Source organism: Apus apus, chromosome 4 (genome assembly GCF_020740795.1).
Source record: "Apus apus isolate bApuApu2 chromosome 4, bApuApu2.pri.cur, whole genome shotgun sequence".
Lineage (NCBI taxonomy): Eukaryota > Metazoa > Chordata > Aves > Apodiformes > Apodidae > Apus > Apus apus.
In genome coordinates, this window is record NC_067285.1 from 4,848,810 (window position 1) to 4,858,514 (window position 9,705).

At 42.6% G+C, this 9,705-nt stretch overlaps 1 protein-coding gene across 1 annotated transcript in view; it reads right to left on the minus strand.

The window, feature by feature from the left end:
* PLEKHA1 (pleckstrin homology domain containing A1) overlaps nucleotides 1-4,502 on the minus strand; it is a 66,839-nt gene extending 62,337 nt beyond the window's left edge. Inside the window, exon 1 of the mRNA XM_051619312.1 lies at nucleotides 4,488-4,502. The gene's annotated coding sequence lies outside the window, so the exon portion shown is untranslated. The remainder of the gene's footprint in view (nucleotides 1-4,487) is intronic.
* Nucleotides 4,503-9,705: the final 5,203 nt, after the last annotated feature.

A 9,705-nucleotide genomic window follows, 5' to 3' on the forward strand; every position in this document is an offset into this window, starting at 1 on the left:
ACATATCTCCTCCACGTTCCTTCGGTGTTTGTTTCTGGAGGCACCTTTTGACCTGTGCCAGCCTAGCCCTATAAATCAGAGAGGGTTGATACTGAGGCTGGTAAGTACCAACAGCTCTGGAAAGCCCCAAGCAGCAGCAGCCTGGCAGCACAACCCATGTGCTGCAAAAAAACCCCCCTGTTCACCACCAGCACCAATATTATTAATCGGCCCAGGGTTTGCTCAGACAGGAAATTGTTACTGACCACTTTAATTTTACTAAACAAATGAAACCACCCCATTACTCATTCAAATCTAATAAACCGCACAACACAGAGGAGGAAGTGAGCACTTTAAAATGGCTTGGAGAAAACTTCTCACTTTGTTTTGCCATTTAATTAAAGCCAGGCTCTTTACAGGAAAGGGAATAATTAAATGGCAAAAGCATGTGTACTATGATAATCTCCATCAGCATCTCAACATGCAACTTGCTACCGAAGGCGGAGGGACTGTTCATGCTGCTCTTTACATTCCCAGACCATTTCCTGCTCCTCAGGAGGAAAAGAATCAGAAAATACATTGAGTACCAGGATGGACCTCTTCTATCATGCCCCACTGGGTGATACAGGACTTTGTTAGAAAGAAGCCAGTTAAATAAATGACCTGATACTTAACGTCTGCAGACATTCAGCAAGTGACACCCTGAAGATGGGCCCTGCAAACCTCCTGACAGCCAGCTGCTTTATCTACACCTTGGCCTTGCCTGATCATCGAGTGTTTAAAATATCAACAAAATATCATTGCAGTTTTAGTATTTGCAGTTCTAGCACTAGTTCAATATCTGATGATTTGTATGCATATGTAAATATTGTCTTTGCAGTCTGAGGGCAGAAAAAGCATGAACGTACTTGCAGCACAGAGAGTGATTGCTGCAATTGTTTGCCTTTCTTCTCAACATCAAACTACTGCTTTAAATGAAGGTAATTTCAGACACAGGCAGAAACGCCATTTTCACGATGGAAATTCTTACTCCAGTGTAAAAGCTCAATGGTGAAGCCTCATGTTTAACTGCTCCCACCTGAAAGAAGGGCTCCTAAATGGGAATGACTCCTTTGTGGTGATTCAGCTCCTAAAAGACAATTTAAAAAGCCACTGGTACCAGATCATCTCAATAACAAGGGCAAATATCAGAAAGAATCTAACACACAACATGTTTTTGTAGCACTGCAAAGGCCACTAAGGCTTTTTCAAGTGGATACGAGTTTGTTCCTGTCTGTACAACGTGTGCTCTTTGGGACTGTTGGTGTTTGGCTCCTTCAGGCTCAGGGGGATGGAGAGTGTTTGCTGGCAGGTCTTTGCCAACTTGGACCTGGACCCAAATATCTCTCACCTGGTTTGCTGTCGACATTTGATCTACTGCAGCCTTAATCCAACGCACACAGGAGGAAAGTCAACAAGAAGCTGCATTACTTGTACTGGGTATTAAAGAAGTTTGCATACTTAGAAAAACCCCCTTCAGTCACTGCTGGAACAAACTGGTGTCTGATATGGTAAATAATTTTTGTGACCCGTGCACGGAGCAGGTTACCTGCTCAGTGCTGGTGAGGAGCCAGCCCCTCTTCCCTTCCCCATCACAGATGTGCTGCAAAATGGGATGTGATCTGCTCTGTTTCTCATTCTTCAAAATATTCTGCCTACCACTTTTGTTAGTCTTAATTAATTTGTTTTGTTATTTGGAAGGAGTTACAGATTTGACATCCTAGAAAAACAGCTGTTATTTTGACAGGAAAGAAAGTATGTGATTCATTATTTTCCAGAAACGTGCACATTACATCTGTGACATATTGGCCACCTTCTGAAAAATATGCTGAATCTTGACACTTGTAGCACATTGTTTCTGTTTCTCTGCTTTACGTTCCTGCTCAAACACCAGACCAAGTCTCACAGGTCTCAGGGAAAAATCTTTGTGGTCTCTCCTGCCATCACCATTCTCCAGCTGAAAGGAAAGTGGCTGCACCATATGAAGAAAATAATTCAAAATGGTGCCATTTTCTAATGGGGTTTTCCAGTGGCACAGAGGACTATGGAATATCCAAGGAGATGGGGAGCTGTGGGACAGACCTTTTTGCTAAGCCAGAACATGCAAAATAAATCCATCATGTAAATCTGATTCAGTGTTTAATTTCAGCTATCACTTTCAGCTTGATTGTTGTTTTTTTATTTTATTTTTAGAAGCATCATCCTCAGTTTGCCTCATCAGGAGCCATGGGGTGAAAGGCTGTGATGAAACCAGATTGTCATGACAAAGGTCCTGAGGGAGGTTGCCAAGAAATGCAGTGGAAATCCAGGTGTCATGACAAAGATGAGACCCAGCTCCATCCTCTTTCTTGTCATTTTGAGAGGTAAACTTGCACATGCTGTACAGAGTGGAAAAAACTCATGGATATTTGAAAAAATATTAATAATTAAATACAGTGAGCATTTCATAAAGGACCAGTGAGCACAGTCTCAGAAGGATGTTTCAAATTATGCACTCTTCAGACACAGCCACAAAGTCAAAAAGTTCTCCAGGAAGTGCACGTAAGGATAACGTTAGTCTATCCACTAAGATAAAAGTGGATTTTCTTTCTCTGCTTTTGAGCATCATTTACAGCATACCTGATACCCCAAGTTGGACCACCAAGGCTATTTTAGACACGCAACAGGGAAGCAAAAGCCTTGCAGTTCTGAGGTTGTTTCTGACCCCCTTTTTCTGGCTCAAATCTGACCAGGACTTCAAGGCACTGTGTAAGGATGCAATACAAATGCAATACAAATGCAATACAAAGCACTCGTCTGAGTTTCAAGGAACAACTTCCAACATTTTCTGTTTCTGTTCTGCAAAGGATTCCTCCATCTCAGTGAAGCAGTCAGTCTCCTGCAAGCTCTCCAGCTACAGGAGTTTGGCTGCAGCAGCTGCTGTCCAGCTCGCTGCCACCCCACTGCCCTCAGCTCCTACACACAATGTTCTTAAGACAGTGGCATTTCCTGCTCTGAAACTGTACATTCCTGTTGCTTCCTCTGAAAGAATAACTTTGGCAGAAGTAAACAGCAGCCCTCAGAGGGAGATTCCACAGCAGAGCTGTTCAGCCTGGCTGGTGCAGCTCTGGAAGTCCCCAAGCCCTCGGGGCCGCTGCAGCAATTTCTCACCAGCTTTTCCCTACGGATCCCCACCCAGCAAAGGGGGATGGGGGCAGCCCTGGCCAGGGCTAGTTTCACAGAGTAATTTTGGTTGGAAAAGACCTTTAAGACCATCAGGTCCAACTGTTAACCCAGCCCTGCCAAGGCCATCACTGACCCATGGCCCTCAGCACCACATCTACAAGGCTTTTAAATTCCTCCAGGGGTGGTAAATCCACCACTGCCCTGGGCAGCCTGGGCCAGAGCCTGACAAACTTTTTGGTGAAGAAATTTTTCCTAACATTCAATCTAAGCCTCCCCTGAAGCAACTTGAGGCCATTTCCTCTTGTTCTATCACTTGTAACTTGAGAGGAGAGCAACAGCCTTCCCCCTGGGCAGGCTGGTTTGCCCCCCAGCTGCAGGGACTGGGCTGCAGGAGGCTTTAGGAGACCCAGTTCCCTGAGAGGACTGCCCAGCAGGGCAGGTAGCAGGCTTGCCAACAAAAAAACCTCATTACACAAGTGCTGAGGGTCCTCTTCCTCTCTCCTCAGTTATAAGAAGTGATGGTGTAGCCTTTTTAAACAAAAAAAGCCCCACCAAGTGCCCAACTTTCAGAGCATTTGTAGAATCCTTTCCAGTGCACCTCATCCTGCATGTCTGCTCAAACAACTGTTTCAACAGTTTGTGTTTGCTTAAGCAACAAGATTTATATCCTGGGTCAGTAAATAAACCTGAAACTGTATGCTTGCCTCCAGTTATTTCTACCCTGATGTTTGCAAAATAAAACAAGTAGGAAAAAATTACGTCCTTAAAGAAAACTGGTGCCTTTAATGTAAGAGACCAGAAATTTTAGATGTGGTTTGCTGGATGCAGACAGACACACAGCCAGTTGTGGCTGCTTAGCTCTGGCATTTAGGTTTAGAAGTGTCTCTCTAAGCAAAATGACACCCAAGCAAAAATGTTAGGGTTGATAATAAAATAGGAATCCAGAAAGTCTGTGGGTTACATTTTACTGAGCTTTGGCTGGAGTTGCTGGATTGAGGAGTCCTGTCTCCTCTGGCTTGGACAGTCCATAGCAGAGCTTATAATTTCTCATCCCTTCTGGAATGCAATTTTGCAATAAATACTGATTCTAACCAGGGGCAAAGGAGTTGCTTTTTTTTTTTTTAAAAAAATAAACTTTTACCTTGTCCTCCTGTGTTCAGAGTAGATCAGAGCTTGGAAGGAAGGTGCCCCCCTGCCCAGGAGAGAGCTGTGTTGCACACAGACCTGGTACTGGCATTTCAAATCTTTCCATCTGCAAATCAGGGCCGGCAAGGTTTAAATCACAAACACACGATAAAACTTACTTGAAATGAGTCCATGTAAACGAAGGGATTGAAAAACAGCTCTGTGTCACTGTCCTATTTCCCTTTCCAGGAAGGAACATCTCTTGGGTAATCTGAAAACAAAACAAAGTAGCAGAAAACTTTACTTAACCTCCAGCTAATTTCCTATCCGGACTAAATTTAGCTGTTTGGATTTTGTTTGGTGCATGTGCCTCCCAAGGTTCTGCCTTTTGCCAGTTGCCTGAAGCAACTCTGGTTAAAACTGGCTGATTTAGTTTTGCATCTTAGTATTAATTTTTCAGCTGAAATGTCACCTGACATTTGGAGGAGGCAGTGCTAGAGTGGCAGCAGGAGGCTGGGAGAGCTGATGGCTGAATTTTGCTGACTGGAAAAGCCCAACCACCCCCACAGCAAACAGCTGCTGGGAACTGACTCCCAGTGACTTCTACCTCTCAAAGAGGGAGAGAGCAAGAGGATAAAAACATTATCATAAAAGCTTCTCCACGCTTATTTTGAAACAGCCAGTCAAGGAAGATCAAGTCAGGGACCAGCCCTAAACACTTAGATTATTTTTCCGTGAGTCAAGAGTTACACTCAAAACAAAAATTAGCCTACAAATACCAAGGCCACGCTGGTGCACTAAGCATTTCCCAGCACCTGTCACTGCTGCCAGCCTCCTGCTACAGAAAAAAAAAATGATGTGAGCAATGGTTTGGAAAGTTTTAAAAACTTTATTCATTCCGTCTGTCTGTGTCTTTCTAAACCCATTAATTTTAAGGTCAGAAATTACTTGTATTGCTGTCAGCTCAAGGGGAATGAAGTCTCTAAGGGGCATAAAAGAGTAACAAGTGCATTTAAAAACACTCTAAAATTGAGAGCAACTAGTTCTTCTGGATGCAAGGATTTGGGGTAGTTGGAGACCACAACAAAATGCTTCTTCTCATACCTAGGAATCCTATTGTCTTCGTGGTGTGAGTCTTTCCAGGGTAAGGAGATACCACGTTACCAAACTATCACCAGAAGTATGACTAAGGAGTGTCTGCTGCTCACCTCAGTCCTGTGACTCTGGAGGAAGGCAAGAAACAATTTATAAGCAAATTAATTTTAAAAAATCTAAAATCACAACTTGTACAAGTAAAAAATAATGCCTTTATTAAAGTACTGCTTGAAATAAATGTTATACAAACACTGTCTTTGATCCTGTCCAAGTAAAAAGACTGAAAGGGAATGACAAATGCATCAGCACACTGGCTAGAAAGGTAATTTCAGGCTACACTCCTGCAGTGTCCCCTCAAGACCTGCCACAGAACCTGCCCGGGCTCAGTCCTGCATCCAGGGTCCCTCTTTTGTTACAAACCCCAGGATTTCAATGGTTGAAATGAAATAAAAAGCTTTGTGTGCTTATAAATCCCTTGGCAGAGGCTGCAGCCATCACTTTTGTGGTGCTGGAAGGAGCCCGGGCACACACACCCTGGCTCTGGGCATCCCCATTGTTGTTTTGTTCTTGTTTGTGGGCAGAAAAAATTAAACTCTAAAATTGCATAACCCACCCTTATTAACTTGGACCTTTATATTCTTCATTAACTGAAAGATTTTGCTATTTACTCTAAGGAATTGTAACAGCCTGGGATGAAAAGGGAAAGCAAGCTGTGGTGCCTGTAATGCTGGCAATTTAGTCTTCTGTAATCATTAACACTCTTTCCTAGGTCCAGAGTTGATTCACTTTGATTTATTTTTTTTGTGACAATGTAGGGCCCTGTCTGATTTACACACCCTTTACACATAGCCTCTGTTAGATGAATGGAATGCAAGCCAGGACTGAAGATGATTTCAGATTGTTTCCACTCTTACAGCAGTAGCTTCTCATTCTGTTTCTGGCATTAACAAATAAACACAATTACATGCAGGACAAGATGAAGCAGCTGGTTACTAGTAGGAAACAACGTGGCAAATAATTAAAACCATTAGCTCTGGGAAGCAAACATTTTTTTTTGTTGTTTGTTTTTTTGTTTTTTACTGTAAGAGTGATTTTTTTCATCTGGTGTCACCCAAATCTGGTGGAGATCTGTAAAAGCTGACTCAGGACTGGCTTTCAGAGTTAAGTGCAGGTGGTGTAAATGACTTCAGAAAAAAAGCTATGAAAAATACATAACTAAACTTGTGTTGAGTAATTATTAATAGGAAACACATGATTCCAGATAAAGACGTCTCTCAACTGGCAGAACCTGGTAGAGATCACTGAAGTTATCCATCCATGGAGCTTAGATGGCACTCAGCAGAAAAGGAAGTGTATTTACCCTGCTATTTCCCCAAGTAGTTGTGAGTGGAACAAGTCAACACCTGCAGAAGGCAAGAGAAAAAAGTCTCTCTTTCTGATGCAACTTCTCAGATGCTTTCAATCAGAATTTTCCATATGCTGCCTTTTGCTGATGCATTTTAAAGCCATGGAAATGCTCTGATTGCAAAGAACATATATATATATATATATATATAATTTAGATATTTCTGGGTTGGCTGAACACTGGCAGTGCCACAGCTTCTGGAGGAAATGAAAGAGAAAGATTAATCATTTGCTTCTCCCAGTAGCTGTGCATTCGTGGGTCCTGGAAACACAGGGAGTATTTTGCAAAAGGATGATTAGAAATGAGAAATGAGCTGTGACTTCATTGTCTCTCCTCCCCCTGTTGGGAAATGTCATGGTTGGCTGGACCTCATAGCTCAGCTAGAAAAGTGGTAAAGGAGCTCAGAAGTTGTTTTTCCCACCCAAAAAGGAAGGAAGGAAGAGGAAAGGAAAGGAAAGGAAAGGAAAGGAAAGGAAAGGAAAGGAAAGGAAAGGAAAGGAAAGGAAAGGAAAGGAAAGGAAAGGAAAGGAAAGGAAAGGAAAGGAAAGGAAAGGAAAGGAAGTAAGAAAGAGGAAAGGAAAGGAAAGGAAAGGAAAGGAAAGGAAAGGAAAGGAAAGGAAAGGAAAGGAAAGGAAAGGAAAGGAAGTAAGAAAGAGGAAAGGAAAGGAAAGGAAAGGAAAGGAAAGGAAAGGAAAGGAAAGGAAAGGAAAGGAAAGGAAAGGAAAGGAAAGGAAGAACAATTGTACACCACTTCCATTTTCTGAAGAGGAAATGGTGGTTTGTCTCAGCCTTGCTGCTGCCTGGGAATTCAGCAGCCTTTAGTAAGAAAGGAATTAAACAGCAAGTTCATCTTAACTCTGGAAGAAAACATGTTGTTTGAGTTGCTTCTTTCCAGGGTAAAAAAGCACAAACACTTCATGGCACCTTTTCTCTTTGAGGTGTGCTGTGTCTCTGGCTTGGCTGGTGTTTATTGAATCCCACCTCAGGTCTCAGACAAATAATGTGCCACACCTGAAGGATGCAGCCACGCTGGAAAATCTCAGCCTGAGAAAAACAAGTAAGAAATGCACCAAAATGCTTGGAAATTCAGTCTCCTGAGCAGACATGAATTCCAAGGCACAAATTAATTACATTATGTGGGCTTGCTCATCCAGTGAGTCGTGGTGGAAACCCAGATGAGTATCCAGCAAATGGATTTTTTACCATGACCTTTTAAAATGCACCAGTAAGAGCATTGCTGGAAAAGCCTCAGATCCTCTTTTGTTCTGAACCACCCCCTCCAAACCATACGGAGGAATTTTACTTCAGCTCTCACAAATCCGTTCTGTCTCTGCAGCATGAAATTCTATGTAACAGCTGTGGTTTTGATGAGTCTTCCCCATGTTTCCTCTTTTCAACCCAGAACGTGAGCTCTTGTACCTCTGACAGTGGGAAATGGTACATGTGCTGAAGATGGGCTGGTCCCTCTAGAGAGCATCACCACTCCTCATGTGGCTATCACAGCTGGGCAGCTAGACACAAAGACACAGTAAAATGTGCAAATGAGTTAAAAATACCCCAAAAGGGCACTTGTTCAGCTCTAGATCAGCCTCACATACATCAGCCGAATGATCAGCCTAATGATCAGCAGTTCCATGATACTACTTTTTCTTTTTCCTAGGTGAAACCTGCCTGTTTTCTTGCAGAGGATGGACTTTGTCTGGGCACAAATCAGGCTGGTTTAGAAGGGGCTGTGTTGCCTGTAGCAGCTGGTGCCTCTGGTTTGAGTTAATTGATTCCCCATGTTGTCACCAGTTATTAATGTTCTACTTTCTGGAGTCGACTGACTAAGAGCTCCAGAACTGTCAATAACTCCTTGTGACTGAGGTCAGATAGAGTTGCATGTCAAATAAAAGAGATGCTAAACCCTCCAAAAGATCCCTAAATCCCAGGCAGCAGCTGAGCAGAAAAGCTGGGCACTCCTGAAGTTCATTTCCCTCTGTGCTTGTTCCCCAAGGGAGAACTCAGAGGAATTGAATCTTCAGACCTCAGATTGGTGTGAAAGCAGATCATTAATGAACACCTGCATTGTTCACTGGGAAAGTTTGAGGTAAGAACCATCATAAACCTGATGATGACATTAAATATCATGATTTCAAAACAATATTTAAGTAGCATGTTTTAGACGCAATAGAGAAGAAGACAGAAGATGCAGACACCTCATTTTGGAATGCTTTTCCACTCTACAACATGGATGTGATGACAAAAATGCTTATTCAGTGATTTATTATAAGGCTTTATTATAATGCTTATGCCAAAGGGCCCTATAAAGATTGCACAGGAAGTTTTAACCATGACATTTCATTTGTTTTGTGGACCTGACTTTGCCAGTCCAGTAGCATTCCTCCCTGTAATGTGCATCCTGTGCTTACAGAGCATTTGCTTGTAGGCAAGTTTTGGCTTTACAAAGGAAACTGTGTGAAAAGTCAGTATTTTTCACCACATTAACAATGAACAAAACCCCAGCTCACAGTAGCAATATATATATATATAAACATATACATATATATATATACACACTGTTCTACACATTGTTTGTGTTCTTAAAAGGAAGAGGAATGGGGCTGGGCTCCTCCAGAAATGAGACAGAAAAGCCATTGAGATCTCATTTCCTGTGCAGGAGCTTGTGAGAGCTTCAGTTGCCACAGTCCTGTGTCGGGTTTGGAGGTCTGCTACATCTTCCTGAAGTCACTCATTCAAGATGAAAAAGACTAAAAATGAGCCTGCTTTTGATTAGCAGAAGAGGCCTAACAACTGCAGCAGATTGAGCTGAGGATCCCTTTGAATGGGGAGCAGAGATTCCCTCACCTCTACTCCTGCTGAAGAGTGAGGGAAGCTTCAGGACATCTTGGCATCTA